A 9502-nucleotide genomic window follows, 5' to 3' on the forward strand; every position below is an offset into this window, starting at 1 on the left:
ATTAAATTTATTTTAAAATTGATTAGAATAATTAACCCTATTTAACCCCTCTTAATCACAATAAAAAAAATAGTAAACCCGAGAGTTTCGGGCGCTTGACCCATGGTTTGGTTGCCCGAACAGACACAACAAAAAAAGTAATTTTTGCAGTTCGCGTGCCTGAATTTTTTGCAGTTCGGGTGCTCGACGTCGGTCGACCGAAGAGTGCCTTACAGTCATTTGGTTCCCTATGGTCATGTTGAGCATAAATACTTATCATGCATGCAGATGCATTATTACAGACCACATAGTGTTATAGTCCAATTATGAATTACAACCTATAATGAAGAATATACAATTACAAGTACAAGTAAAGCACAATAATCTTCAATCTTCTGTGAGGTCATTTTACGTCATCATGATATAACATTCTTTTCAATTCAATGCATAGAGTGAACCTGCATGCAAGCTTAGTGCAAACATCAGTACCAAATGTATTTGTCATTATCAAAATGGGATATGACCAATCAGGTCAACAAATCTTAAAAATAACTCCCTCACCCTAGTATTAGGGTGGTGCCCAGGAACCCCAAATCGCGAATCCGCTCCAATTATCTTGGAGAGAATTGCCCCTAGAATCTCATGGTGATTTCCGATTGTCGAATCGGGCTGAATCTAGGCCATAATCGAAGAGAGAAGTTAGAAGGGCTGAAACCCTAGAGAAAGAGTGAAAAGAGGAATTTTTCGCAGATAAAAATGACCCAAGGCCTATTTATAGGCTGGCACTCGTTGACAAAAATAAAAGGTTTGTCGATGAGTCAAAAAGGACACTCATCGATGAGAACAACGGGTTCATCGAAGAGTCTATTAAATCTGAAATTTTTTTGGCTCTCGATAACTCCTCGTCGACAAGCACAGGGCACTTGTCGACGAGGCCCTGCTATGTTGCCCCTTCACATTTTTCTTCTTTTCCTTTATTTATTATTCTTTTATTTTTCGGGTTCGGATCTCTACGTACGAGCTACTATTAATGATTCATTTAACAATTTAATTCTCACCAATTTAAATTTCTTAATTATATAACTAATTTGTGTTTGGATGGTTTTTTAACTTTTGAACTCTTATTAATGGCTCATTTAACAATTCAATTAATTTTTCACAATTTTAAATTTAAATTTTATTTTACAATATATATATATATATATATATATATTTTTAAACCTTATTCTCCATGACATGTAAATTGGCAAAACAAAATTCATATAGCGGATCCTACCTATGGAATTTCAGGCGTGGTTTTTGTTATATGTTAGCGTATTTTAATATTATTATTTTATTTATTATTTTAGAAAAGAGCATGTACCTTTGATTGGGTTATGCGTATACATTTAATTAGATTATTCATTCATGTATTTCATAAATGTATAAGATTAATTATATGAATGTACCTTAAATAAATGTGTGTATTTATTTAATATATACACATCTTATTTATTAAGTACATGGAGCATGAGGGGTCATTTTGTGCCTATAAATAGATCATTGATGTAATAACCCAAGAAATTAATTCATAGCCTCGTCGACGAACACAAGGGATTCATCGACGAGGGAACAAGAGAGTCTCATCGACAAGAAGATGCCGAGAGACTATTTTCTAAGCTTTGAATTTCATCGACGAGAAGATGGTGTTCATCGACGAACCTCCTTCATAGCCTCATCGACGAGATGATGTGGCTCGTCGACGAAACCCGCAGTATAAATAGTACTAAACTCAGTTTTTACGTAGAAAAATCGACCAAAACCCTCTCTCTTCTCTCTCTACGGTCTTTCCTTTCTTTCTTTTCAATTTTGGCCCCGTTAGTTGCCGGATCGACAATCTGAGGCCACCACAACGCTTTTGGGGAAGTTCTCTCCAAGTCTGATGGAGAAGATCGTTGGTGGGACGAAATTGGATTTCATCCCAGATTCAGGGTAAGACCTTTTTGTTAATATTTGGTTTCACAGTAGTTGTAGAAAATGTAATAGATGTAGAAATAATGATATTTTGTTATTGGAAATGTTGCTTTCAGGGTATTGAGTGGGGAGCCCTGCGGGTGTAAGGCCCGTTACAGTAGGGGATTTTAGCAGGAATCAGGTGAGGGAAATATGTTATGCTAGGTAACTTTAGTATGATTTCAGTATAAATTATATGTTTTTACCAGGTTATTATGCAAAGTAGGAATTTATACATTTTATCAGTTATGTTTAAGATGTTTTAAATTATCGTGTGGCATGAGAATATGGATACAGTACATAATAATGTTTTACAGTATTTATACAGAAACATATTTTACAGTATTTTCAGGAGTATGTTTTACAGAATATTCAGACAGGAAACATGCTTTACAATATTTTTCAGAATACCATGATTTTACAGTTTTACAGTACCAAGACATATAGATTTATAGTTCATCTCAGAAATACAGTTAATATAATTACAGTTTACTACAGCGTCATGGTTAATACAGTTGTTACAGAATCATGGTAAAATAGATAGTTGTATATAGAGATGTACTATATAGTATCAGACCCTGATGGACCATTACAAATACAGTTTACAGAGCACGGTACCATAACTATATACAGTTCAGAATGCAACCACATATTCAGATAATACGTGGTAGATAAGTCAATCGTGCCTATGTTGTGGATAGGCTCCCCATCAGATATGAGTTGAGGAGGGCCGATTTGACTGACGGAGTATAGTGGTTTATCCTAGTAGGCCAGCTCAATAAATGTAACGACCTCAAAATTCTTATCATTTTTTTTATATGTATACACAGTAAACATTCCTATGCAGCGAAACACACATCATAAAACCATTTATACATAAACTGTACAATACCAGACTCTAGAATATACAGACCATACACAAAAGTGTCACTCCAGTATTATCTATCCCAAAAACATACACAACTCTGCCAAAAACTCACCTTATAACCAGGGTGACCAAACACTCTCTTTATCCGCGAGCCTGATCTACTCGCCTATCTGGCTCACCTGAAAAATGTTAGAATAAAGGGGTGAGTCAACGCTCAGTAAGTGGAAATATGCTATTACTAGTGTGTGGCAACTAAGTTAAGAATACTTTTATAATAATGACTGAACTGTAACGCAATAAATCATCTATAAATCATATCTTTCAAGCATATCTTTCTTTCTTTATTTAAAACATATTGTATCATCTGTTTTCTACTTTTTATACTAGTAATATCATACTATACTGTAAAACTGTAACTATATATATATATATATATATATATATATATATATATATATATATATATAACTGTGCTTTTATCTCTAGGACTTTGTACGTCATGATTTAACCCCTCATGACAGGGTTGTGTGGCCCGTAGGTGGGACTCTATCTGGTCAGCCCTCCAAATAGGTCATCATACTCTACACTACCTCAGTCCGGCCAAACTGCATCCTCTCCTAAGCTCGGGACTGGCTACTACCTCGTCAAACCGGCCCCCTCAACCCAGTGTACTGGAGAGCTGCATACTCTCTGAACACGGCTGACGGTACACACATACTATCTGAGATATATGGTTGCACTCTATCTGTATCTAGCAACGGTACTGTGCTCTGTAATCTGTATCTGTCTGTGTAACTTTCCTTAGGGATTTGATACTATATACATATATACATATATATACTCTTTTATTGTTTTCATCGTGTTTCCAAAATTACCATAACTCTGTCTTTCTGTACTGTAAACACTGTATCTGTAGCATCTTGATGCTACCTCTGTATATCTATCTGTGTATTTTGTATATATACTCTGTCTGTGTTCTGTATGTTATGGTAATAGGAAAAACATGGCATGTTATAACACTGTATATATGTATATACCGTTCTGTAATAAACCTCAATATAAAATACTGATCTGAGTATCTGTATACATGTATTTGGATATATGTATATAACCGTTTTATGAACTATTCATATAAAACTGTATATGCATGTACATTTCTCTGCGAATATAAATCTATCTCCGTATAATCTCATATGCTGGAAAACCATATCAAATGTATATACTATCTATATCTTTGTATTTAGTATAGTATGATGTTTCATAACAACTGTATAAATTCATTCTTCACATGAAAAGTCTGCTTAGACTACACAAACATTTATGCTCATTTTCTATAAAAATAGTATAACAAATTGACATAAAAATATGCTCATGAAATCTCTATTAACTCTATTAAAACTCCTAGCATAACATATTTCCCTTACCTCAACTTTGAAAAGCCCCTATAAAAATCTGGCTGTATACCCGCAAGATTCCTAACCCAACATCCTGAAAACACAATGTCCCAGAACAAAATTTCAGTATTTTTTAGTCTACATCATTTTCTATAACTGCCAGAAAGTCAAAAACTCAATAAAAGACCTTATCCAGAATTTGGGATGAAACCCAACTTTGTTTTTCCGACAATCCGCTCCGGTAGATTTGTGAAGAACTCTGCCAGGAGCATCGTGGTAGTTTCGGATCGTCGATCCAGCAACTAGTGAGGCCGAAAATGAAGAGAGAAGGGAGAGAGAGTCGTAGGAGGGAGAGAGGAGAGAGAAAGCTTGGTCAAAAATAAGAAATATCCCGGATTTTGTATATATATATATATATATATATATATAACAGGGGATTTCGTTGATGAGACCCTGTATTCGTCGACGAGTCCTTCACAAATTTCGTCGACGAGACCCTGTATTCGTCGACGAAATTCAGGCTGCCTCAGAACCCCTCTCGGTATTTTCTCGTCGACGAAGCCCTGTGTTTGTCGATGAAATTCTCAAGGCCTTAGTCAACGAGACCCTATGTTCGTCGACGAAGCTTGGCAATTTTTTTTTCTGAGATTATTTTTATTTAATATTATCTCCAAAATGCAATGTCGTTCCTTCTGTTTCTGTATTTATTTTCCTCTCTCTTTAATATTTGAATATGGATATTTTCTGAGTCGTTACAATAAATCCCGCCTATGGGCCGCACAACCCCGTCATGAAAGGTTAAATCATGACATACAACTATCCATCTAGGGAAGTTTTTCAGTTATTATTATGTATATACAGTTTTACAGAAATAGAGAATATACTTATGTACATTAAAAGTATTATGAGTAGAAACCTAAAATACGGATATGCTAAGCAACATGGATATAGGTGGTGGTTTATATTATTTATAATGTATTTACAGATTTAGTTGTACATGATTATATAGAATCAGACTTTTATAGAATTGTAACTCATTTGCCACACACTAGCAATAACATATTTCGTCTTACTGAGCGTCGTCTTATCCCATTACTTTAACATTTTTCAGGTGATCCAGTTAGGCGAACAAATCAGGCTCGCGGGTAGAGGGGCTTCAGTCCTGCCCTATCAGTAGAGTGAGTATTTTTGGGAGATTGATTTTTGTATAGCTCTAGTACTGATGAGGGTGTTTATGAGGAATAGTTGTATATGTATATTTTGGGAAACATCTAAACACTCTGGTATTGTGTATTTGTAATTATGATTATAAGGATACAACTTCCTGCTGCATAGGTTGAATTATATATATATCAGAAGGTATCAGAGATATGGAATTTCATAGTAGTTATTACTGGAAAGTCATAAAATATTTATAAAATATAGCAGGTCGTTATAATTGAGGCATTAACACAACACACCAATCTTTTCTCTTCATTCTCGTCATATCATCTTCATTTTGAGTTTAGAAGAGTTTGACAAGTAAAGAAAAATGTTTTTTAGTGGAGATTTGGGCTCCTCCGTTTGTAAAGAGTTGGAGAGGGTCATATAATTCAAATTGGGTTGTTGTATCCTGAGGGAAACAAGTCTTGAGAAGTTTTACTGCACTGGTTCATGGGCCAAGCCAAAAATCGCAAAGGACTTGAACTCCTTAAAGAGAGTGAGCTATCCGTGCTTCAGCCTATTTGTGAGTTATATTTATATTTTGTATTTATATTTGTATTAAAGTTTTTATTTTTTTTATTTTATTATATTTCCTAACATTATATATAATAGAAATTTATTTATATGTATATTTTATGTAAATCTAGCATTATAAATCTCCTCCTTTTAATGCCTCTCTCTCTCTCTCTCTCTCTCTCACACACACACACACAAAAATTTATGTTCTTTCAATATTTTCCTTCATATTCTTTGTATTTTAATGGTTTGTTTGGATCAAGAAATTTACTGGGAGAAAGAAAAGGAAAAGAAAATAAGGAGGAAGCTCATTTTTAATGCCTCTCTCTCTCTCTCTCTCTCTCTCTCTCTCTCTCTCTCTAATCATCTAGTGGTCCCTAATCTCCCTCTAGTAGTTCTTTTTGTCTGCATCTGCAAGGAGATCTTTGCCCCATCTTGCTCTCTGTCTCTAATTACTCCATTTTTTTTTTAAAAAAAATTTTGAAATCTCTTAGTCTTAGTCACTCAAACCATTGAACTATGAAAACATAACTAATTATTACTCATGAGTTAGGATCCTCCACATAAATATATTTAGATATATAAAATAAGTCAGAATTTGAACTCAAAGATTTGATTTTAAACTAAAGCCATCATGTCGATTGAAAAAAAAAAAAAAGTTGTTCTAGGCTTCTCTTAATCACTCATGTATGTAAGCAATATTACATTCCAACTAAAAATGTTTTAATATTTTCTCTCTTTTTTTCTAAGAAAAAAATTTCATGGATTTGAAAGTAATATGATTTGATTGACTGAGCCTTTTATTCTTGTTGAATTGATTAAATTAAAATATTTTTTATAATTTCTATTAATAATGTGCAATTGTTATTAAGAAACAAATTAATTCATGAAAAAAATAAATAAATTGGTTAATATTTCAAAATCTGCACATAAACAAAATAATTAGTATTTTGAAAACTCCTCACTAGTTTATAATTTAAATTTTACAATAATAACAACAACAACAACAAAACCAAACCTTAGTCTCACTAAGTGGGGTTGACTATATGAATCATTTTCCGTCAATTTATGCGATCATGAACCATTTTTTTGTATAGATTCAAGGATATTAAATCCTTACTCATTATCTCCTCCGAAAGTTATTTTAGGTCTACCCGTACACCTTCTACTGCCCCCCACAATAATTAAGTCACTCTTCCTCACAAGTACACTATAAGACCTACGTTGCAAGTGTCTGTACTATCTGAGTCGTCCCTCCCTTATCTTATCTTCTATAGGAGCTACACCTAACTTACCATGAATATGTTCATTCCTTAATTTATCTTTCAATGTTATACCACTCGTCCATCTAAACATTTTCATCTCTAGAACTTTTACTTTTTGGATATTATGTTTATTCGTCGCCCAAAATTCCGATCCATATAGCATACCTGGTCTTATAGCTATCCTATAAAACTTCTCTTTCAATTTTAAGGGTATTCTACGATCACATAGCACACTAGAAGCACTTCTCCATTTTACCCAATTTGCTTTAACTCTATGCATTACATCATCTTCAATTTCTCCTTCAGCTTGCATAATAGATCTAAGGTATCAAAATCTACAAGTGCTATTTATTTCTTTATCATCAAGTTTAATTTTGTCTCCAATATTCCTTCTATTATTACTAAAATTACATTTTATATATTCTGTTTTATTTCTACTTATCCTAAAGTTTCTAGATTCCAAAACTTTTTTCCATAATTCTAACTCAGCCTCTACTCCGTCCTTAGTTTCATCAATTAATACAATATCATCTGCAAACAACATACACCATGGAACCTCCTTTTGAATACTCTTAGTCAGTTGGTCCATCACTAAAGCAAAAAGATAAAGTCTCAAAGCAAATCCTTGATGTACACCTATGGTAATTGGAAATTCTCTAGTTTCTCCATCTATAGTTCTTACACTAGTCATTACTCCATCGTACATATCCTTAATGACATCGGTATACCTACAACGTATACTTTTTTTTTTTTTTTTTTCTAAAACCCACCATAAAACTTCCCTAGGTATTATATCATATGCTTTCTCAAGGTCAATAAATATTATATGCGAGTCCATCTTCTTTTCCCTAAACTTTTCCATTAATCTTCTTAAAAGATAAATAGCTTATGTGGTAGATCTCCCAGGCATAAAACCAAATTGATTTTCTGAGATCTTCGTTTATAACCTTAATCTTTGTTCAACTACCCATTCTCATAGTTTCATCGTATGATTCATAAGTTTAATTCCACGATAGTTATTACAATTTTGAATATCTCCTTTATTTTTGTATATAAGTATTAAAATGTTTTTCCTTCATTCATCTGACATTTTCTTAGTTTTTACAATTGTAATAAATTAGTTAACCATATAATTCCGTTATCACCCAAGCATTTCCAAACTTCAATTGGGATGTTATCTGGTCCCATAGCTTTCTCATTTTTCATATTTTTTAGTGCAAAGTTAACTTCGTTAACTCTAATTTTGTGAATAAATATTATATTTTTAGTCTTTTCCTTATTTGACAATTCTAAGTTTAAGCCTTCTACTTGGTTTTCGTTAAACAATTTACTAAAGTAACTTCACTATCTTTCTTTAATATCTTCGTCCTTAACGAAGACAATATCATCCTCATTTTTTATATATTTTACATTTCCTAAATCCTTACTCTTCTTTTCTCTAACTTTAGCAAGTTTAAATATATAATTTTCCCTTTCTTTTGTACCTAATCTATCATACAAACTATTAAATGATCTATATTTAGTTTCACTAACGGCCTTTTCTTGTGCATCTTTTCTTGTCTCCTTATATTTTTCAAAGTTATCTCTGTGTCTACATTTTTGCCACATTTTATACCAAATTCTTTTTGTCATAATGATTTTTTGTACATCTTTATCCCACCACCAACTCTCTTTTCTATTTGAAAATCTTCCCTTTGATTCACCCAAAATCTTTTTTGCTATCTTTTTAATAGAGCTAGCTAATCTATTCCAAAGAGTATTTGTATCTATTCCATCCTCTAAGGTTCAATCCCCATCTTTGATCATTTTATCTTTAAATTTTATTATCTTTTATCTTTTTAGATTCCACCATCTAGTTCTCCAACACTGATTTATTTTATCATTTTTCTTCCATTTTTTAATACATGTATCTAACACTAAGACTCTATATTGTGTGGTTAGGCTTTCACCTGGAATAACTTTACAATCCTTACATGATAAACAATCTACCCTCCTAGTTAAAAAAAAAATCTATTTGACTTCTATTTTGTCCACTTTTAAAGGTTATTAAGTGTTCTTCTTTCTTCTTAAAGCAAGTATTCATTATACTAAAATCATATGACATAGCAAAGTCTAAAATCATCTCCCCTATACTCATTATTGTCTCCATATCCATATCCTCTATGTATCCTCTTATAATTTTTATTATCTATTCCAACGTGTCCATTCAGATCTCCTCCTATAAATATTTTCTCAGTCTTTGGTATGCCCTGTATACTACTATCCATATCTTCCCAAAATTGTCT

The sequence above is a fragment of the Malania oleifera genome, chromosome 8 (genome assembly GCF_029873635.1).
Source record: "Malania oleifera isolate guangnan ecotype guangnan chromosome 8, ASM2987363v1, whole genome shotgun sequence".
Lineage (NCBI taxonomy): Eukaryota > Viridiplantae > Streptophyta > Magnoliopsida > Santalales > Ximeniaceae > Malania > Malania oleifera.